Here is a 17,563-nt window from a genome sequence, read left to right as displayed (position 1 = left end):
GTAGGCACCAGAGAAGCAGACAAGCAGTGTAACCATGCACCACTCTCCTGTCAGGGCCGGCTTCATGGGTGTGGGACCTTTGTAGGCTCACGTATTGGGCAAGGAGGGACACAGCATATGGTTTAATGCTGCTGCCGCCATCTTGAAATTCTTCATGAACTCTGAACAAGGAGCCCTGCGTTTGCCTTTTGCCCTGGGCTCAAGAAATTATGCAACTTCTCCTGTTTCCTTATTGTCTTTTAAATCAGAGCCCTTTGGCCGATGAGATTATTTTCTGCTTCTCCCAATGGAATATCCAAAATCCGTGAGTCCTGAAGCTTATGTGGTCACAAGAGCCCTCTTTAAGAAAAAGGATACAAACCTATGAACATAACAGTAGGTGGGAAGTGATATTTATCTGAATTGAAGATATAAATCACCACCAACACTACAAACATTGGAAAATCCAGAAACACAACTGGCTGACATACCTCGATAACACGCTTCCTACATCGACGGTGCTTTCTCTTTGGTTGCTTTTTATATGCCAATTATTTTGTAACAGTGTTTTTTTATAGAGGGAATAAAAAGATAAATCAGTCTTTCCTCTAACATGGTTAATAAAAAAAATTAAGTTGATAGGCTAGAGAGTTTTAATTCAACTTCACAACTTAATATTGGTAATAACATGTGAGATTTTAGAATTGTTGTCAAATTTGAGAGAATAGTTTCATTTTTAGGTGAGTTATAAGACTTGAGCACACTTAAGGATTCTCTGTTCTAGGATGTGCCCTTAAACACTCTGGATAACTATCCCATATGACTCTCCACGCTGGATCCGTACTAACGAAGGTGAGGAATTGCAAGACCATGAGAATACATTGCTAGGGCCCCTCATGCAAGAGAAGGACCCAAGTACTCAACTGCTTGAGCGTTGGAACCCTTAGAAAATGCCTTTTACTGGTGGTGTCTTTGTTCCTTGGCAACCTGAAAGAGCCCCACAGACACCAATTCGATGCTAATCTGATGACTTCTCAGAAAAATATTCAAAAACATCTCAGGCTGATCTTACATGGTCCCCTGGCTACCAGGAGTGGTTGACAGTGTAAGCTCTGAGAAAGAAGGAGTCATTTAAACTTCCTGGTCTAGACATTTCTTTCCATTTGCCAGCAGAACCTTCTATGCCAGTTTCCTTCTGTGTATTTGTTTTTTCTTTCTTATTTCAGTTCATTTTCAACCCTTCCAGCAACCAAACCACTCTTAACACCACACACACACACACACACGCACACACACACACACACACACACACACACACGTATGCTTCTTGGTTGTACAAAATGCTGGAATTCCCTGTCCTTCAGTTTTTACTGCGTGAAAACATTTTTCTTTCCTTATTCCCTTTTCAGTGGCTGGAGACCAACACATTTTGTTTGCCATGATATTGTTTTTTACATTTAACAGCTTAAGCTGTTGCTTTTTAACACATATACACAAGACACCTGCATTGTTTTCTAGTCCAGAGCATTGACGAAGGGATTTATCCACCTCCCAAGCTCCACCACACCTTCCTACTCATAGAACCTGGTGCGGATGTCGTTTTTTTGTTAAGACCGTAGGTCTCGAGCAGGAGAACATAGCAAGCCTATTTCAACTTCATCCAGATCATGGTTCAATGAGCCCATAGAGCGAAAGTATTTAGTACAATGTACTGTTCAAAGTAGGAATTCAATAAATGCTTACGCTTTTTTTTGTCCCTCTGGTTCAAAGGTACAAAATATATGAGAGATTGACATTTTAAATGTCTACTGAAGTTTCTTTTCTTGGAGGAAAATGCGACCCAACTTTCACCTGCAAGACTGATGAAGTTCAAAAATACTCATTGTCTCATTTTCATTTATCTCTAAGTCATTCCAGAGCATACTTCTTAATTCCAAAATGTGCCGAGTAGCTTTAAATGAAGTTAATTGCTGGAATCGGTCGAAATATTTCACTAACTCGTCCCACCGTATTATGGCACGCTGGTTTTAAAGCAGTTAATAGTTCTCGAAAATAATGTATTAGCGGTTGAAAATATGAATCAATGATATTACTTTAATCCTATTTCAGAAGCAACCAGAATGGTTGAATTAATAGCGTCCTGTTATTTTATTATTGCATAAGAATTTATAGCTGTGCTGACACCACACTAGGACTAATTCTCCCTTTTACGGGACTTTATTAGACAATGTAAGGCAGGGCCTTCTCCAGTGTCCCCGGGGAACCCACAGTGGCCCGGGCAAGGCCACTTCCCTTAACCCTCACCCACGAGTAGATCACTCTTTCGCCTCTCCAAGTTCACACAAAGTTCATGCATAAAAACACCTGCCTAAACCAGAGGTCAGCCAGTCAACAAGATGGCATCTGAACACTTAAACTTCAGATCCGACTTGTACCTGATGAGACATATATTATGGGCTTTCTGTTAGCAACCAGCTTCGACAGGGTGATCTATCTTTAGATTTATACTTTTGAGCATTGACCAAGGCTGCTTTTCTCTGGCTGTACTGAACCTGAATTTGCCAACCTATCAGCCAAAGGTATGTGGGAAGAAGACTCCAATGGATTATAAACCGAACAAAAAATTCCCTTCAATGTCTCTTACTCAGCAAGGGAGTTTGGGGAAATGTGGGGTCTCCGCACATTGGAAAGCTCACCCCAGTTGCCTTATCCTGTGAGGTAAAGCTTAGGTTGGGAATTGTTACTGCCTTCTGGACCTATAGGACCTGCTTGTGGTCCAAGGAGTTGATCACAGAAACAGATCATCCCAGCTACCTACTCATTTAAGTGATTTTCACTGAGCACCCAACATGTACTAACCATGGTTCTAGTTATCAGGGATATAACATGAACAAGGCATTATTCTCCTGGAGATTACATTCCAGCCTCCCTAACTAGCCCACTGATATAATTTACAAGACCCTGTCTTAGTCAGAGGTAGAATGAGCCGTTACAACCCAGAAACTTCTGGTGCCCCTTGTTTCTAACTTTAGAGGAGTCTTTTTTTCTTAAATTAAGTTTATAGACCCTTCATACTGCACAATGTTCACCGTCCACCCCCCACCCCCAAAATATAGCAATAGCCACTTCAAACCCATTGTAACGCTTTACATAGTTGATAAAGTTGTATTCATAGAAGAGAATGAAATTGTGAATGTGTCCGTTGACTTGCGTAAAACCTGAGAGCCAAAACGAGAGATGCCGAAATGGCTGTGGACAGCTCTACCGACACAGACTCTTTCTTTCTACTCTCTTTCTATTCTTAGTTTTGATAGCTCTCGGGAAAATAAATACTCATGCATTTTCCAAAGAAACAAGACAAGCAAATACCGAATGACACGCTGAAGCTAAGAGAGGTCTGTGAATCGCCCATCCAAAACTTCCAACTTACATAGGAGAAAATGTTTTTTTCACGCCATTTCCTCTCCTAGGATGGCCCCCCACCCTCTTTTCACCTAGTGAGGCAGTCCTCACCTTCAGCATTATCTCCTCCAACTCCAAGATCAATTCCAGGGCTATGTTCTTTGCTATGTTCCCAATTCTTTTCTATGTTCCCATTGGTCCTGTGTGAACCTCCATCAACACGTAGACAATACTGATCCGGGATAATTTGTTCAGATAGCTCTTCTTTCTAAGAACACTGAAGTTTTTCAATGGCAGAAACGATAGTTCTTTGCTCATCTCTGTGTTTCAGGCTGCAGTAGAGACTGATCCATGGTGGGCACCTATGGGGCCTCTAAACTGATGTGAACTACTCAGGTGTATACGAGCCCTTAGCTGATGGAGGGCTAAGACACAGTTCTCCTAATCCATGGTCATGGGTTCTTTCTACAACACCACACAAAGGAGTGTGTGGAGGGGAAATGCTCATACATTGAAAAGGGAAGTTTTGAACAGTGCTTTTGAGGCCAAATCAATGAAAATGAATAGATTCTTTTGCCTCAACTCCTATGCCACCCACATGATCCCATGACTAGTCCTCAGCTGCTTAAGATGAGCAGCCTCAGCTCCAAGAGAAGAAAAACCATGATTTCCATAAGTGCCATAAGTTCCATGAGCACCTGCTATGTGTCAGGAACTTATCACATACTATCTCATGTAAAGCCAAGTTGCTGTGGCATTCAATGTTTTGATTTGCTTTTCTTTTATCTTTCCCAGTGAAACTCTTTTTTAAATAGTGACAAAGGGGAAAAAAGAAATGATACCAAAAAGGTGTGGAAGACCCAAGGTTTCCAGGTAGCCAGTAGAAATGATAATCATATAACCTGCTAGAGGATTAGGTCACAGTTAGAATGGAATAGAACTGGAATGGTTAGAACTGGAATAGAAGGAAAGGAAAAACCCATGAAAATGTCAAGTACAGCCAGATCAATGATGAAATAGAGTTCATCAAACTTCACCTGGCTTAGAGGGCCTTAAATAAATAACACACAGTCTCAAAACGGTGGGTAATAGTGTTAGTTGAGACAGAACCTGTTACTCTCTTGACTTTTCCTTCCGGATTATCGATTCATGATCTCAAGATGGCACCAGGTGTCCCCACTTGTTCAAGACAGAAAGACAGCGTGAGAAGTGCCAGCCACTTTCCTGTCTTCTATCAGGAAGTACCGATGCTAGGACCCCCTCCCCTTCATCAGGTTCTTCTGATACCTCATTAGTCAGAACAGTGACACAATCACCCCTGATTGTGTGGGAAGATGTAGGGGGAGAAGGACATTGAAAATAGCTGTTGGGTTAGCAGATAGGGAGTTTGTGCCTTAGGCTCCTCATAGTGAATTGAGCCTGGAGATTCTTAAGAAGCCTGTAAGTTTCCGAAGGCGAGTATTTATAATTTCCTTTTCCTTTCCTTGTGCCCTCAGCACACAGCAGGACTTTAATAAATGATGCACCCGTGATTCGATGGATGAATAGAGCTGGGAACCAGAGAAAGTACAACATAGACGCTCGAGAGAAATGGAGTATGCAATAGGAAGGAAACCAGGTTGAGGGCCGAAACTGCCAACGGGAGGTACTCGGAGTTGATGGGAAAGTTCACAGCTCATCTATCAAATCCCACCATGACACAGCGTTGCTATGCCATCAGTTTCCTGTGCAATCAGAAACCATCACTGGCCTACACCCAAAGCAACAAAAAGAAGACAGATATTAACATCTGAAACAGAAATTAACATCATCACAATTTGAATCATTCTTACTAGGTGAACTGGCGAACCAGTTAGCAGTTTCCAGAAAGCCCGAAGACACTTTTTGCTCAAGGTTTTTTTTTTCCTTCCCTTCTCTCTCTCCAACCCAACACATACTAGAAATTACGAGTATGCAATTATTTTTTTTTTAATTTCAGTTCTTTTTATTCTGACTATATAGAAATGTGCTTAATTGGGCTTTTGTAATTCAGAGAGAGTGAACAGATGGAGGAAGGAAAATTATTAACTAAATTTCCCCACCTCATTGATTGAGCCCATCACAATGAAGATTAGAAAACTTGAGATTCCTTATCATACTTTAGAATATAACCATGTAAGCCACCCAGCAGTTTTAGGAATTCCTGAAACAAAGGTATTTAATTGTCATTATAACCGGCATGCCCCACCTCCCCAGCTTGAGGATCAAAGACAATGTGGTTTTTTGCTTTTTTTTTTTTTTTTTCTGTCACATGTACTTATTCAACTCTCATTTTCCCATTCATTCCCCCAGAAGGCCAGTATCTCTGCATGGGTCTCCACTTGCTACTAAAATAAGCAAGAATCAGAAGGTTACTTACTCTGTCCAATATAGAGTCCTACCTCTAAATACCTTCTAGAGAGGGGACTGGGTTTTCCCCTAAATCTACACATCAGAGATTCTCAACATTTTTTTTTTCAAAGTCATTCGTTTTACTTGTACTTTGCACCTTGCTATTTCCTACTACATCATATTTTTATTCCAAAAATATACTGGTTTTTACTCACTAAAATGATTTTATTGTACCACCATTTCATTTCGCGGGGAGGGACACAACTTTCAGCTCTTGGTGTCACATGATGTTGCTACTGAGAGTAAACCCAATGATGCAAGGACACCATCTGCCATTTTCCAGACGTCACAGACCATAGTGCTTCTTCACTCCTGGACTCCCATGGTTAGAACCCTTGAGTGCATTATCTCTGAAGCATAAACACCATGCTGGGGTAGGGTGGGGGTGCGGGGTTGGGCCACTGGAGTAAGAGCCTGGCTTTAGTCACGCACTGGCCAAAATATGAGCCGTTCCCTCACAATCCTCTAGATCTGGGGTTGATCTAAATAGCATGCTGTCATGGTCAATTCCCTCTTGGGGGCCCACAGGAGCTTTTCCATGATGAGTGTAAAACCAGAATAATATTAAAACTTCCAAGGTACCTACTATTTACATAGCTACAAGGAGATGGGTCAAAATCACAAAATGGTAGCCTGCCAACGGCAAGCAGGGAAGGCACGTTTTATTTTGCAACTTCACTTGATTAAAATAATAATAGTAATGATATTTCACTCAACCAGGCTTCCTGCTCTTTTTTTTTTTAAGATTTTATTCTTGAGTAATCTCTACACCCAACTTGGGGATCGAATTCACAACCTTGAGATCAAGAATTGTATGCTCCACCAACTGAGCCAGCCAGGTGACCCTCCAGGCCTCCTGCTTTGCCACAGAAAGCCAAGCAGGGAAGGAGCAAGACTCCATTCGGTAAGACTCTATTCGATAAGATAATTACCCGATTGTCTTCAATAACTCACATTGGTCAAGTCACTTCAGCTTTTCATGTTGTGCTTTCCCCACATCTCAGACGGGGGTCATGAGATCTTTGCTGCCTAACTTCCAGGTTATTATAAAACCGGTGAGCTATCAGTGGTCACAGTGATGGAAAAAGCTTTAAAAATTACCCCGATACAAATACAATCATCAGTGTGACCTTTCAACTCTGTCTAAGGAAACTCTTCTACGAAAACATTGAAATGGGTATGGAAGGGGCCTTGTTTCTAAGAATTTACTTGGCTTAACTTTGGAAACCACCTTCCTAGCTGTGAGAATTCTAAGGATTTCATCATTATGACTTTTTTTTTTTTTTTTTCCGGAATCAAAACTGCCTTCCCTACTCACCCTTGAAGCTACTTCAATAAAAGCTCTTCCTAGTGGGCACTCAGAGGAAGTCATTTGTTTGATGTATATAGTTAATATTGTGTACATTTTTGTGCCTCATCTGCAAATCCCACTTTCTATATTTATCCTGAGGTCCTCTAAGGACCTGCTGATTCCTTCCAAGCAAAAAGAATTCCATGGACCCAAAGGGAGGTTTAAAAAAAAGGGGGAGGGGGTAAATAGCAGATAGAAATTAAGGTCAAGGACAAGGTTTAATATCATCTTATTGCGTTTAAAGCTGAACTTTATAGTCAAGGCAAAATACTGGACTGATTTTCTGTCCCCCTTGATGACTTCATTGCTGGATTGGATATATAACATCTTTGCTTTGAAAGAACGAATGCTTTAGAGCAAATTTTCTCTAAATCATTTTTCAAGATTTCCTGTTACTTCATCTAAAGCTGCTTTCCATTAATAATTCCTCAGTACAAAGCATCTAGACACACAGACACCATAATTAGGGGGATTTCAATTACCTATGTGAGGAGGCAGGTAATTGACAATCTAATTAGTCTCATTTCAATTACCATTTTTCTCTTCATTAGAGCAGTTAGTTAGAGAGTGGTGAAGGTTTGTAAAACATTCCAAGACCACAGAATTTTCAAGCTAGATTTACTAAAGATTAAGGCTGGACCTTTCCAAGACCAAGGGAGCATAAGCTCTAGGAAGGCGGTGTCCAAGCAGCTGCCGTGTGCAAGGACCAGACAAGCGTATTGGAAGTTCGTCAAGCAAGAATGTGATTCAAAGCCCTGGGGTAGAAGCTGGCAAGCGATTCAGATAGGACTCGTTCATTGTTCAAAAGAGAGGTTCTTTGAAACGGGCGTTATTTAGCGAATTCATAATCATTGTCATTTAGGGAGTGCTTGCTCTGGACCAAACATGCAGTGGTCTCTCATTTTCATGCAAACGTCAACTCTCTGAGGTTAATAGTATCACTCCCATTTTGCAGATGAGGAAACTGAATGGCAGAGATTGTGCAATTTTCTGCATCCAGACAAATATATTGACCCTGGATCTCACGCTCTGAAATTTTTCATTCATTTCCTGACCCGTGGAGGAGACCTTGGCTTTGGATTTCAACAAACCTGGGGGCCAACACCATATATATATGTATATATATGTATATATACATATATATGTATATATATGTATATATGTATATATGTATATATGTATACATGTATATATACATGTATATATACATATATATGCATATGCATATATGCATATGCATATACATATATAATCACAAACACATACAGAAAATTAAAAGTATCTAAAGGACAAAAAGAACCCCACGAAACTTCCTATGGACTTTAGGTAATAATGATGCATCTCTGCATGTTTATGGACTGAAACAAGTATGTCCCTCTGACTGGAGGCTAATAGTGCGGCAAGTTGTATATATGTGGGGACGGGGGTTATCTAGGAAACTATGCTTTCAACTGAATTTTGCTGTGAAACTAAACCTTTTCTAAAAAAAAACAAAACAGCTGATTGGAAAAAAATATGAAAACTTCAAGGTTAGTGGCGACAGGAGACCTCTTAGAAGAAAAGCCAAGATTAATCTAAGCCTGTAGCGTCTCTTTTCTGAACGCTACTCCTCAGTTGGGTACATCTTGCTCCCACTCACCCAGCGCCCCCCCGCGTCCCCTGTCATGGCCGGCATGCTGGCTAGCTTCTTTGTGCTTCGTAGCTCTTTTTCCCCTTCCCATCAGGACATTCCTGCATCTTCAAGACGCCTTCAAACTCCATGTTATCGTTTTAACTTTAAAGAACAGTTGACACTAAACAAAGCTAATCACTTACGATGCAGTGTATATAGCTGTCTGGAACATACTAGTTTGTTTCTGGGAAATGCTAATCCCAAGGGCACCGGGACTCTCGACCATAGATCGAGATGTGTGTATTTCATCTAAAAAGACACTCTTTAAAAGAGGGAAACCAAGTCACAAAGTTGCGGGGCCACTGCTGTGCAATAGAAATATAGTGCAAGCCATACACGCACACCCTGTACCTAAATTTATATTTTCTAAAAGCTGTGTGAAAAAAAAAATAAAGAGGAAAAGGGGAAATTAATTTAAGAACATTTTTATGTAACCCAGGATATTCAAAATATTATCAGTTTAATATGGGATCAATAGAAACACTATTATTGAGGTATTTTCCATTCTTTTTCTTTGGACCAAATCTTTGAAATTTGGTGTGTTCTTTACAATTTCAGCATGTCTCAGTTTGGACCAGCCGTATTTCAAGTGCTCAATGGCCAGCTAAGCCTGGCACCTACATAGCGGACAACACAGGTCTAGACTTCTCATAATTCTTTTTTTTTTAAGTAGGTTTCAAGCCCAACATGGGGCTTGAACTCAGAACCCCGAGATCAAGAGTCCCACACTCTACAGACTGAGCCAGCCAGGCGCCCCCCACGCCCCGACCCTCCCATGATATCTTATGGATTCCCCAGTTAGCCATAGCCCGCAGGGGCAGGGAGGGGGGCGGTTAGTCACCATCCCCTGCATGGGACAAGCTCCTCTGACACAGGGCCGAGTTCCAGCTCCGGCTGGAGCGCAGGGGAGGCAGGCTTGAAAAGAGGTGAACATCTACACCAAGCTGGGATGCTCTTCCAATGCTTCGTCATGCGGTGTTTCCCTCCATCATCAGAGCCACCTCCCATTTTATAGCTCCCATTTCACAATTTAAGTTTCCACTGATGACTGATGCGTTGTGATTTTGGAAAAATTACTGAACCTCTCTGAGGCTCAGCGTTTGCACCTGTGTGATAAAGATAATAATCCCGGCACAGAAGCAAACAGTGAAGGGTAAGGAGATTGCATATAAAGTACCACCGAATAAATGCTCCAGAAGGGTAGTCAGTATCCAAATTGGGCAGACTCCTAGTCACATACTCTTTGCCCTAGATCATGCTATCTGTGAGAGCAGACGGGTCTGGAAGATTTCACAAAAAAAAAAAAAGACAAAAGAAGCCCAGAATCCGGCAGAGCAATTTTTCAGCCAGATGATTCTTTGATGCTGTAACCGTTGTTTTCTAAAAGTCCTTAGGGCTCAACCTTTCTACCTGGTTTATGACCTAACTTTTTAAATGCTCTGGCTTGGGAGGCTTGGACGGTGAAACATGCTCAAGTTAGAGGACTCTCATTCTGATATTACCCTTGATGGGTCCGGATAGTTCAACTCGGTAAGTGTTCGATTCTCTTCCATTGCCTGGACCACTAGATCCCTTTCCCCGAAAACCAAGAGTCTGACATTTCTTGACACGGCATCTGCCCTATCCCACTGAAACTGCCTCTAGGAATCAGAACTCTCTGTGGCATTGATCAGCTCAGAATAAAGAGCTCAGAAATCAGGGTGACGCTGGCCGGTGGCAAAAATGCTCTGTGGACTCGAAATACTACTTCTACACCCAATATTACCTCAGGTGGGCGCCTGCTTATTTTAACAACACGGGAATCTTGTTCTAAGGTAATAAAAACCCTGTCCCTGGGCTTGACCTTCTTGGGTTTCATCAGAAATTTAAAATAAAACAAACAAACCGTACCCTGAGTGTTTATCTGTGCACTTAGTCTATACACGTCAACTTTCTGAATGTCTGACAGTGTTTTTGTTACTTGAACAAGGGGGAAAAGAGGCTGGAATAAAGTGGATTTTGAACCTTCTTATTTGTAAATCCACAATGCCCTCCTTTCTGTCACAACAGACTCATCTTGGGTGGCAGCGGAATCTGAAGTACCAGGGGTAGCTGGGAGGAGAATAGCGTTTCAATACTGGGGGAGCTGTAAGAAGAGGTAAGGGCATAATAAAGTCAAGCTTGAAAGTAGGCAAGGTTAGGGTTAAGAAACACGTAGTACATACAGGAAGTCAGAAATCTAGGTATTCAAGATGAAGGTTGAATAATAATTAGCCTCTCAGATGAACTTCAGTCAGTTTTGTCTTTTTTTCTTTTTTATGCTACTGTTGCCTTTTTAGATGCTCTCAATTCTTCTCCATAGACTCTATCTGTAAGAAGCATCATCATTCTTTAGCAGGTGGTTCTTTGAACAGCAGTGCAAATCAGAGGTTGTTCACCTTACCTAAGCACCCCTGAGGACCGATATTTCTATTAATGTATTTTCGAGGCCCTGATGATTCTGCATAATAATCCCAGGGTTCAGATGACTGGAGATTTCTGACCACCTTCTTGACCGAGACAGAAGCTCCTTGCTGTCTCCATGCAGAGGCTTGAAGTTGGCTAAGATCAAGCTGTGACCTTGGCTATAGATTTCCTGAACTTTCAAAGGATCAGCATGGATCTTCCACCATTGACCATGGCTCACACTAAGACTATCTGCTGCTCAACTAGTATAGTTCCCCTTCTCAAGTACAGTCCTGGAACTCTTACCTAGTGGGTGTGAGGTCTCCAATGTGCTCTTTAGAATATGCTGTATATTATTTTAAAAAATGTGATTGAGCGGGAGACTTTCTTCCCTTTAGAAATACTTCAAAAGGGGAAGAACAAAAAGAACAAATCCATACCCAACAAAAAGACAATGTTCAGTTAACCTTTTTTTCCTTCAAATGCCCATGGCTTCTTTGGTTCATCAACTGTCATAAATTTGCTCCCTCCAAGCACAAAAGCCTTCTTTGAGGTTCAGAGGTTGAGTTTTATCTGCCCCCAGGGATACAGGGTTGCTCTCCTCTGCCTCGGAGAGCTCTGAGTACTGTTGTTGGTCTCTTTTGAGATGGGTTTGGTTTTCTAATGGATGACTTGTGAAATGAGTCCTGAGGCTCCCCAGGAAACGGACGAGGCTGCCTTGTCTTACCAACTTCGTCCGACAGCATCTGTCTATTGCACATCAAAGCGAAACCAACACCTAAGCAAATCAATCCATCCCTAGAACTTCTGTAAAACATTAACTCCCCAAAGCAAGGCAAAGAACAGGACGGTGGAGTGACTCACACTTTAGGTAAAGAAAAACAGTGCTCAGTTTGCATCCTGTTGAAATTATTTTCAGGTGGTGAATCCTTTCTCTTGTTTGTTGTAACCAGACTATTAACTAGGATGAACTTTTGGTGAAGTTAAGGATTCAACATTTCAAAGGCATTCTCAGAATTTGAAAAATCAAGTGAAAATATGTAGGTTTCTATGGAGAATTCTGTACCACCAGGTGTCTTCTTGACAGAGGATTAATATACTCTAGTATTTTTTTTTCCTAAATTCAAGGGTAAGCAATAGAAATAAGGATGGGGAAAATCATCAGGGATACGAATAGAAGAAAACCTGTGATGCTTCTTGAGGTTCAAGTTCACTTTGCAGAGATTTCTGTTATTAAAAGTCATGGCAGGAGGGCGCTGGGTGGCTCAGTCGGTTGAGCGCCGACTTCGGCTCAGGTCATGATCTCATGGTTCGTGAGTTCGAGCCCTGCACGGGCTCTGTGCTGACAGCTCAGAGCCTGGAGCCTGCTTCGGATTCTGTGTCTCCCTCTCTCTGACCCTCCCTGTTCATGCTCTGTCTCTCTCTGTCTCAAACATTAAAAAAAAATTTTAAGTCATGGAAAATAAAAAGAAAAACGGGCAAACTGGGAAGAAAAGATAAGGGCTATTCACCTGTCATTCCCAATGGGGACTAGAAGATACTTGAAAATTGCAAAGCTGGGATGCTTTAAGCTGGGCTGCAATCTCCTATTGCGAGCTGCCATTAACAGACTAGATTCACTGAGCTCAACACTTAACCTGTGTTTAATACCTTCCCTATCAAATACATTTGGGCTGTAGTCATTGCTGTCAACTACAAAATAGATTAGATTCTGTTTTGATAGCTGAAATAACAGAAACCAAACAGGAGCAATCAATACAGTGATTTTGGTCATTTCATTAGCCATGTGACTTCTCGATTGTTCAGCGATCGCCAATTATCACAGCTGAAGGAAGACTGAAATCCTCAGAGAATGGTTGCTTCCAAACTCTCATGCAGGGCAAGTTCAATTTCTCTGTATCTGCTTCTGGAAAATGTGAGGCATAGGGCACCATTTGCCATTTCTGGAAGCACATGGAGGATGTCCTTTCATTAAGCTTTCTAACAACACTTTTCAGAGCTTTCCCAGGGTTTTACCTGTTTCTTCTTTGTGATATAGAAAAATTTCTATTAGTGGGACAAAGATGATTAAATGCCTTCTGGTTTTCCCTATTTTTTTTAATAATAAGCATCCACGTTATTATTTTTCTGTTGTCCGTGTTTCTAGTAAGTCTCTTGCTTCAAGGCCCCTTTGGAAACTAGGGGTGTGGCTGACTCTTCAGCTAGATTATAGGTGCTGGGGGAGCCAGGCCATTTTTCACGTATCTTCTATTGATCATAGAACCTGACACAGCACCTTGAACTCAGAGGGCAGTCCAATTTTTGCCGGATGATTGGATGGGTTTTCAACCTGGACTGATTTTCACCAGAGAATTCCAACTAATTTAAAAAGTAAGAATGATGGTGTTTGGCTAATTGAATAACTGTAGGATTATCTGGGATGAATAGCTCTCCCCAAATGAAATGACACCGGGGACCTCTCATTTCCCATCGGAATAGAGAGGAGGATGTTAAAGTACTCCAAACCACCGTGGCTTATTACATTTTACATATTAGGATAACTTGGGTACTTTTCCTCAGTGATTGGCTTCATAAACTAGGCTCTACTTTGGGAGGCCTTTTAATCAGGGATAAGAATAATTCTTAGAAGACCGACTCTGTCTCATTTTAAACAATGTAAAAATATTCAGGTGACTGCAGCAATAACAAACCTCCATGATTATATTATGCATAATCAATTGTATGAACTACAGGGATATCAATGAAGAGAATACCAAGTCCTGTCAACATACAGCCGCCTCTGGTGATTAGGAATTCACAGGCTCCATTTTCTTATAAACTTTCATCTATGATTTTGCCTTATAAGCATCCGCATCTGATACAAGTGGTTAGAAATATTTTGGAATCTTGACATGATAATACATATAACATTTACCTATCAAGCTAGAACTTTAGCATATTAAGGACTTTGATAATTCCTGCAGTTAAAAGGAACTGTCCCCGAGCACATTCGACCTACAAACTTGTTTGTTTTCTTGCATTTTTGTAAAAAACAGCAGTTACGAAGCATCATTCGAGATACATTCTGTGTGATGCCTACTCTATACCAAGCCCTGTGCTCTGTGCTGGGATATGGGATTGCATGAAATAGACAAGGTTCCTATACTCATGGATCTTACATTCCAGCAGGGAGAGGTGGGCCATAAAAACGCAAGAAGTCACTTTAAGGAGAATGAGACAGGCTTTGGGATGGGTTGCCCTACAATCTAACTAAAAAAAAAAAAAAAAAAAAAAAAAAAAGGCATCCATAGCATGAAATATTATTCAGCACTAAAAAGAAACAAGGGGTGCCTGGGGGTGCTAATCTGGTTAAGTGTCTGACTCTTGATTTTGGCTCAGGTCATGATCTCATGGTTTGTGAGTGTGAGCCCCACATCAGGCTCTGTGCTGATGGGCACAGAGCCTGCTTGGGATTCTCTGTCTTCCTCTCTCTCTGCCCCTCCCCGCTCACTCTCTCTCTCTTAAAATAAATAAATAATAAAAGAAAGAAAGAAGAAAAGAAAGAAAGAAAGAAAGAAGAAAAGAAAGAAAAGAAAGAAGAAAGGAAAGAAGAAAGAAAGAAAGAAAGAAAGAAAGAAAGAAAGAAAGAGAAAGAAAGGAAGAAGCTATCATGCCACATCAGGATATGTAGGAACGTTTAAATTTTTTTTTTTTTAACATTTATTTATTTTTGAGACAGAGAGAGACAGAGCATGAACGAGGGAGGGGCAGAGAGAGAAGAAGACACAGAATTGGAAGCAGGCTCCAGGCTCTGAGCCATCAGCCCAGAGCCCGACGCGGGGCTCAAACTCACGGACCGCGAGATCGTGACCTGAGCTGAAGTTGGCTGCTTAACCGACTGAGCCACCCAGGCGACCCTGTAGGAACGTTTAAAACATATTGCTCAGTGAAAGAAGCCAGCGTGTAAGGCAACATACTGTATAATTCCAGCGAGATTACATTCTGTAAAAGGTAAAACTATGAAGACGGTGACATGATCAGTCATTGCCAGAAGCTTGCGGAAGGGAGAGAAGAATGAATAGGGGGAGCCCAAATGATTGTTAGGGTAGCGAACTATTCTGTATGACACCAGAATGGTAGTTCCACATCATTATACATTTGTCAAAACCACCAAACTTTCTGTACGACAAGTAGAGGGAACCCTAATGTAAACTATGGAGTCTACTTAATAACAAGTTATCGATAATGATTCATTGACGCTAACATATGCCACGTTAATGCAAGATGTTAACAACCCCAGAAACTGTGAGCATGGGAGAAAGGAGGTATATGGGAACTCTCTGTACTATTTCCCCAATTTTCTGGACACTTAAAACTTCTCATTAAAAAAATTCTCCTTGGGGGTGCTCCTGGGTGGCTCAGTTGGTTGAGTGTCCAACTTCAGCTCAGGTCATGATCTCACAGGTCATGACCTCACAGTTTGTGATCTCACAGTTCCTGAGTTCGAGCCCCACCATGGGCTCACTGCTGTCAGTGCAGAACCTGCTTTGGATCCCCTGTCCCCCTCTCTCTCTGCCCCTTCCCTGCTCACACTCTCTCAAAGATTGAATAAACATTTATTTAAAAATGTTCCTGGAGCACCTGGCTTGCTCAGTCAGTAAAGCATGCAACTCCTGATGTCAGAGACATTTGTTTCAAGCCCCATCATGGGCACAGAGCTTACCTTAATTAATTAATTAATTTAAAAATGAAAACTAGGGGTGCCTGGCTGGCTCAGTCGGAAGAGCGTGTGACTCTTGACCTCAGGGTTGCAAGTTCGAGCCCCACCCGGGGTGTAGAGATTTCTTCAATAAATAAATATTTTTTTTAAAAAATAAAAAATACTCCTGATACATCTTTTAAAATAAAGTATAACCGTGGCTGCAAAGCCCTGTGATTCTGTATGTGTATTCCGTATAAAGGAGCCCAACAATGTTATGAACACTGTGTTCTAAGTTCAAGGGGAGTGTTTGAAGTTGAGTTTCCTGACGTCTGACTGACCCCTTCCAGAAGGCGTTAGGCAAAACGGCTTTTCTCTTCCTTCTACCTATCCAAATGCTTAAAGGTTGAGGTGAGTTCTAACTCCCTCCTGTGTTACGTCATTTAAGGATCTTACAGTCCTACACTGTAGCTGTTTTGTTTGCTGCTCTGGTTTTTAAGACCAGCTTACAAACTCTTCTATAGATGTTCCTGCTGCATTTTCTAGCAGGGTCAGCAAAATAGTCTGTAAAGGACAACATGCTTCATGTTACGGGTAAAGGTCTACATGTGGTCTCAGCCACACACTTTTCTTTTTCTTAACAACCCTTTAAAGATGTAAAAACTCATTCTTAGTCCGAAGATAGCATCTGGACTAGATGTGACCCACGGACACAGTTTGCTGACCACTGTCTAGATTATTCTAGAACCGTCTCTGTGACAGGCAGTTTTCTAAGAATGAGTGTAATTAGACAGACTCAGGGCTCATGCACGCTCACACAGGGTTGTTGACACACACAGATACACACACTCACACACCTGCCATGGAAGAATTTCATGTAAAGAAACATGTCACAGCAGTTCTCAGCCCTGGCTACACATTCAAATCATCTGAGAAGCTCCTTAAAAATATCCATGGGCAGGCCCCACTACATACTAATTGAATCAGAATGTCTGGATGGGAGCCCGGGCATCTGTGTGTTTTAAAGCTCTCCAGGTGATTTTATTTTGCAGCTTAGTTAAGAACGAATGTTTTAGGGCTGTGGTTGTCAAACATGAACTTGCATCAGAATCACCTGGGGCTTGTTAAAACTCAGCTCGATGCCCCGCCCCTACAGTTTCTGACTCAGTAGGTCTGGGGTGGGTCCTAGAGTTTGTATTTTCCAACAAGTTTTCCAAGTGATGCTGACGTGGCTGGTCTGGGGACCACACTTTCGGAACCATTGTCACAGACAATGGAAAAGTGATCCAGGTAAGAGCTTTCCTCTTTTCTCTAGGTGGATTTTTTTTTTTTTTTTTTTTGGTTAGTTGTGTTGGTTGGTAAGTTAGTTGGTATTTTGTTTTGCTTCTTCTTTTTCCTTAACTTAGAAGTTTCTGGGACTCAAATAAAAAGAAGTTAAGAGAGCAACCAAAAGGCAGGGACCGTGTGAAGGCATAGAATAAATACTTAACAAATATTTGTTTAATTTAGGACAAGGCAAGGGCTGACAGGAAGGGGGTGGGGGGGGGAGTTAAATGGCTTTTGCTTTCTCGGTGGAGAAAGAAGAAATCCTGAGTAAATAGCAAAGACATTTCAGAGACTGCCTTGA

The 17,563-nt window shown here is 41.5% G+C and overlaps 1 long non-coding RNA gene across 1 annotated transcript; it reads left to right on the top strand.

Annotated features, from left to right (window-relative positions):
• Nucleotides 1-4,342: 4,342 nt before the first annotated feature.
• LOC125911753 (uncharacterized) lies at nucleotides 4,343-7,168 on the top strand. Its single transcript, XR_007454434.1, has 2 exons — nucleotides 4,343-4,462; nucleotides 4,878-7,168. It is a non-coding gene; the product is annotated as an uncharacterized LOC125911753 (long non-coding RNA).
• Nucleotides 7,169-17,563: the final 10,395 nt, after the last annotated feature.

The sequence above is a fragment of the Panthera uncia genome (assembly GCF_023721935.1).
Source record: "Panthera uncia isolate 11264 chromosome C1 unlocalized genomic scaffold, Puncia_PCG_1.0 HiC_scaffold_3, whole genome shotgun sequence".
Taxonomy (NCBI): Eukaryota; Metazoa; Chordata; class Mammalia; order Carnivora; family Felidae; genus Panthera; species Panthera uncia.
Note: the sequence above shows the minus strand (reverse complement) of the source record. Positions and strands in the feature narration are given on the sequence as shown.